Here is a 6,676-nt window from a genome sequence, read left to right on the forward strand (position 1 = left end):
GTAAAGCTTTTTAAAACCTTTATCTATGAAATAAAGGTTATGGTTTGTTTTAAAAATGAATGCAGTCTTTGAAAAACGTCTCATATAGAGGTCAAAACCTCGCAACGAAATCAATTAATATGGAACGTTTTTAATCAATAAGAACGGGAAATTTCATATACCGACCATTCTGCTCTTAGATACCTATTTTCGAAACAAGATGCTAAACCAAGATTAATCCGTTGGATCTTACTCTTACAAGAGTTTGATATTGAAATCCGAGATAAAAGAGGAGCAGAAAATCTCGCCGCCGATCATCTTTCTCGTCCTGAAAATCCTGAATTAGAAGTTCTAAATGAATCCGCCATACAAGACAACTTTCCTGATGAATATCTATTGAAAATAGATTATAATGAAATACCATGATTTGCAGACTATGTAAACTACTTAGTATGTGGATTCCTTGAAAAAGGATTATCGTACCAAAAACGAAAGAAATTCTTCAGTGATATAAAACATTATTTCTGGGAAGATCCACATTTGTTTAAAAGTTGTCCAGATGGAATAATACGCCGATGTGTATAAGGAGATGAAGCTAGTAAAATATTAAACCATTGTCACATAGGACCAACAGGAGGGCATTATGGGCCTCAACTAATAGCAAGAAAAGTTTATGATGCTGGATTCTATTGGCCTACAATTTACAAAGACGCACACCTTCTTTGCAAATCCTGTGATGCATGTCAAAGGGCCGGAAAAATAAGTCAACGTGATGAAATGCCACAAAATGTCATTCAAGTATGTGAAGTATTTGACATTTGGGGTATTGATTTTATGGGTCCATTTCCAAAATCTCATAATAATTTATACATTCTCGTAGCCATTGATTATGTATCTAAATGGGCGGAAGCACAAGCTCTCCCAACTAACGATGCACGAGTTGTAGTCAACTTTTTAAAACGTCTTTTTGCAAGGTTTGGAACACCGAAAGCTTTAATAAGTGATCGGGGTACTCATTTCTGTAATAATCAACTTGAGAAAGTTCTTAAAATATATGGAGTAACTCATAAAATCTCCACCGCATATCATCCACAAACAAGTGGACAAGTTAAAAATACCAACCGAGCTTTAAAACGTATTCTAGAGAAAACCGTAGGATCAAATCCGAAGGAATGGTCCATAAAATTGGAGGATGCACTCTGGGCTTTTAGAACAGCCTACAAAACTCCAATTGGAACCACACCTTTCAGACTCGTTTATGGAAAAGCATGTCATCTTCCAGTAGAAATTGAACACAAAGCATTTTGGGCTTTGAAGACATGTAATCTTGATTTACATGAAACTGGACATCTACGGTTAAGTCAATTAAACGAATTAGAAGAATTAAGACAAGAAGCATACGAAAATTCGTTAATCTATAAGGAAAGAACGAAGAAATGGCATGATAAAAGAATCAGAAGTTCAAAAGAATTTAAAGAAGGAGATAGAGTTCTTCTTTTTTCAATTCACGATTCAAGCTATTTCCTAAAAAATTGAAATCAAGATGGTCTGGACCATTTATAGTCAAAAGAGTTTTCCCATACGGAACAGTAGAATTAATAAATTCAAATGGGATTGAATTTAAGGTTAATGGTCACAGAGTTAAACATTACATAGATAGTCCAATGGAAGTTGACAACGAAGTTAATCACAATTTCGACACCACAGCTAACTAAGTGTGGGGAGAATCAATTCTTTAAAGGATAATATGTATTTCTGTTAGAGTTAGATTTTCTGTTTTCGTGTAGTTCTCGAAAATGGAACCCGAATGGTCTTTCCCTAGCAGACCCTAAAGAACTAGTCTTCTCCCCCCATTCTGAATTTTTATTTTTTTTTAGGTTTTTACGAAATGAAGACTTCCTGTGAACTAAACCATGGTCTAATGCTACACGCTTTGATCACTAAACGTAATAATGACAAACTTTCGAGTGAAATAGTATCATTAATCAGAGAAAAATTGGACGGAGTAAGAAAAGAATCCAGATGCGAAGATAATAAGTTACAATTTGGTAAAGGAAAATTAAAATCCGCAGCGAAAAGAAGAGCACGACACCTTGAAAAATGTCACAAATGCGGAAAATGGTCACACGAAGGTAAATGTTCAAATAATCAAACCTATTTAAATACCGAATTTGTTACTTTATGCAGAGATGGACCGTTCATATGTTTAGAAGAAAAAACACTGAATGCTCGAGGTTACGCCTTTGTAGCCATGGAAAATCAATTAGTCCGACTATCTTATGAGTGGGCTAGAGCATATCACTAAGAATACTATCTCACAGGTAAGTCTGTACAGTTTTCATTTTTATTTTTATTTTTATTTTTAACCTTTTGATAATAAACGCTAATTTGTTCGCTATAAAGTATTAAATTGGTATTCGATAAAATTAGGTCTTGCGACCGAAATTATTGATATCATATAAAAATTTATTACATCACTGCGAAATTTAACGTTTATTTCTTAAGGTATAAATATCTTTAATCAATCAACTCAAAATATTTTAAAAATTCGTCATGAGTTAAATTAGGTTATGGAACCGAAATTACTTTACCCAAAAAAGGGGCGCATATTTTTGATAATATTTTATTGATTAAAGTGGGATAAAAGCCAAAAAGATTTTTAACTTTATTTTTACCATGTTTTTAAAATTAATATATAAATCTTAAACTGATATTGTGAACTTTTTAAATCAATATATTTAAAATTGTAAATGTTTGGAAAATTAATATTTTTAATATAAGTTTGTATGTATAAAAACAAAAATATAATTTAAGTTTGGTGTGAATTTTTAAAATATGAATTTTTAATTTTATGCATTTTAAATTTAAGTTTGGTGTGAATTTAAAAACAAAAATTTACTTTATTTCGCTAAGTTAAAAATATGATTTTTAAAATTCGTCGTAAGTTGAAGACTAGGTCGTTGAACCGAAATTGCTTTAACCGAGGGAGGGACGAGAACTTTTATTATCATTATTTTTAATCTTATTGAATTAAAGTATGCCAAAAACATTAAAAAACCCAAAAATCTTTGCTTTTAAAACCGCGCTTTAAATAGACAAATTTTAAAATTTTGTCGAGGGACGGACTAGGACATCGTTCCGAAACGACCTCGTCCTAAATAACAAGGGAAACAAAATTTTAAAATTAATTAATTAATTGTTTTATAAGTTAAGGTTTTTATAAAATAAAAAAAAATGCAAACACCGCGACTCGCGGAGTTTGTAATGTTTAAACACCGCGACTCGCAGAGGACCAAAATTCCAGAAAAAAATATATAACTGGATCGATCAGACAGTCCCCAACACACAAACATCCCAAAATACTGCGAAAATACACACAAAACCACTCCCAAATTCGCAATTTTTGACCATTTTTCATCAAATCTTTCACAAAATCATGTTGAGAAGAATGCTATCAAGGAATTACTCAAGGAAAACGGTAAATTTCTACACCAAAACACCCTTTAATCCGAAAATTTAGTGTTCTTGAGCAATTTTATATCCAATTCGATTTTGATGCTTTTTAGTGTAATTATGCTTAAATTACTTGTGTATTATGCTTGTATAACCTAGATTGATGCTATTTAACATGATTAGAAGCCTTAAACTTCAAATTTTGAGTAATCTAGGGTTTGTGTTCTTGAGCAAAATTGGGGCTTTTTGATATAAACAGGTTATGGCCGATTTTTGTCATGAATTATTGCTAAATTAAGTAGTGTAACATGTTTAGGTAGTTAAATGATCCAAACTTTGAGCCTAAACATGATTTTTGAGAATTAAAGTGGACTTTTTCAAGTCTAAAATTCATGAACTTGATTTTTGAGAGATAATGCCATTTGAAACTTGTTAAATTACTAATAATGATTATTTTGACATGTTATTTGAGTTGAATGCTTATGAACTTAGCGAACATTTTCGTATATGCTTATTTGAAAAAGTGTAGATTTGATAAAAATATGAAAATGAGCATAAGTTTGATATAAATTGAACATGTCATTGTAATTATTTTGATTGATGATTTTGCTGACACTAATGCATATTTGGATGCACAAAAAATTGTGTTTGATGTGTTTTGCAGACTGAAAGGGGTGAATCTTCATCCCAAGCTCGCATTGCTCCTTCTGAGAATGCGGAACAATATGATGTTGATAGCTATTACAAACAAGATATATCTCATCCAGTTATGACATTTTCAGATATGCACGTGGAAGATTTGCACCCGAACTTGAGATTAGACAGACGTTGGATAGATTATCCAAAATACCAAAGGGGCTTGCACACTCTTCATTCTAAAGCTGTTGAAGTACCTAGGGTAATAGAATGGGAACCGTTAGAAGCTGTAGGATTAGGCGAACGGATTAGAGAATTACTTACACAGAGGTATGGTAATTCTACTTTTAACGATTGGGTACAATTATTCAACATGCGTAGACCTGTATATAAAGTATGGTGTGAAGAATTATTGTGTAGTATAGAAATAAATGATCGGGTAGCTAGTTTAACCGATCGAACTTTTATTAGATTTTTGTAAGGAGGTTCGATGCGCCACATGTCTCTACTAGACATGGCTCAGGCCTTACATATATATACGCCTGAGGAGCTAGCATCTGCCGATTGTCGAGGGTTGATATTAAATGGTAGGAAGATTAATGAAAATTTTGATACGCATGGTGTATGGAGTCAAATGACTAGCCATCACCGATTTAAAGGGGGAAATTACTCTTATCTTGATATTGATAGAGCTGAATTAAGAGTAATTCACAGGTTTCTAGCGAACTCGATTACACAGCGAGGTAAAAATAAGGAAAAGGTAAATGAGCAAGATTTATTTTACCACATGTGTATTCGAGACCCACAAAGCGCTGTAAGTATACCTTATTGTGTGAGTTATTATTTATCAGCTATGGTTAGGGGGATGAGACCGCACAGTATAATAAGAGGTGGTATATTTATTACATTAATTGCTGAGTATCTCGATGTGGATATAAGTCGGGGGGATTATTAATCGAAGAACCAGAACCCCACGATACAATTGGTTTAAATGTATATCATGGTGCTAAGGTTTTGAAGAGGCAAAATAATGCCGCAGTACAATATAATGGAAGACATCCACAGGTTGAGAGAAATCAACAGCCAGGTAATGTGGGAGGGGGAAATGAAATGACAGAAATGCAAAGGTTTATAGCTTCACAAGAGTATGAAAATGCTAGACATCGAGCATTTGAAGATTGGCAAGTTCATCAAAACCACATCATAGCTCATTGCCAACATATAGGTAGACACTATATTCCTACTCCAAAGCCTGTATTCCCTCCCTGGTCTATAGAGATCCAACCACCGTATCCTACTTATAACCCAGCTGAAGCATTTTATAACACACACGGTTATGCATGGAACCCCTACTGGTATCAGTATCAACCCTAGTTTATTTAGTTTTATTTATTTTTGTAATGTTACTACATTTAACACTTATGTTGATATTGTAATAGTTTTTATAATTTTCTAACTTTTATTATTAGATTTTAATAATTTTTGAATGTGGGCTAATATACCAAACTTCAAAAATATGTATATATGTTTGCAGTTTATATTATGTACACAACAGGGTAAAACAATGCATTTTCAAAGACTGACATTAAGTTCAGCAAAAGCAACTAATTTTGACGACAAGATGCAAAATATATGTGATGTAACAACAAGACAGAATGAACAAATGATATGCACCATTTATCATTCAGAAAACAAACAACGATATGTTTGGAAACTTTGGTAAAATTTAATCATTTTTCTACGCTAATCACCCTCAATAATTTAAATTGTTACTGATTTCTTGCAAATGAGGGCATTGCAAGATCTTAAGTGTGGGAAGGGGTTAAATTCTTTCGGATTTTAAAAATTTTTACTTTAAACACTTGGTTACCATTAAAAATACTAGTAACGCAGTAGTTGTATTAGAATCTAGTGCTCTCTGATAATAAAGAACAGCCCTAGTCTTATATACTGACTACCCAATTCTAGTAAAATTTTTCAAAATTTTCAATTAAATGAACTCAAAATCATGTTTATACATATTTATGAACGATAAAACTAGGTGTTAACACTGAAATTATTGTTACCTTGGAAAGGACATAAATTGAGAAACAACCCAAAATGTTAAAATTCATTTAAAATGGAATAGAGGACAATAAAAAGGAAAATAAAAGCCAAGTGTGGGAAATTTTTTACCAAGTTATTCAAAACATATATCACATATTTTTATACAAATAATTGAAAATACTTTTGTTTTGGACTAAAATAATCAGTTTTACCCGGTTTATGGTAATACTTTTGAAAGAACGATGGATCTACACGATGAATCAATTCCATCATTAAAAGGAAGTAAAGTCTTCCGAAAAAGAAACGTTCTTCTTGATTTAGGTCATGAAGTTGTCGTCCAGACCGGCTGTAGGTTGATGAAAAATCTAGAAAAGTCATCTCTAAAATCAGCAGGAAATCCACGGACCTCAGCATCAAACAGGGTCGCCAAGTGGTCAGACTTATCCTAACCATGAGAGGATCTGTCTCGTACAATGGGGAGGGCACCGTGCAAATTAGCTTGATAAGACTAATGAATCAGATCCCCAGAAAGGATAATCTCCTTAAAAGATCAAAAATCAGC

This window comes from Rutidosis leptorrhynchoides, chromosome 7 (genome assembly GCF_046630445.1).
Source record: "Rutidosis leptorrhynchoides isolate AG116_Rl617_1_P2 chromosome 7, CSIRO_AGI_Rlap_v1, whole genome shotgun sequence".
NCBI classification, from domain to species: domain Eukaryota; kingdom Viridiplantae; phylum Streptophyta; class Magnoliopsida; order Asterales; family Asteraceae; genus Rutidosis; species Rutidosis leptorrhynchoides.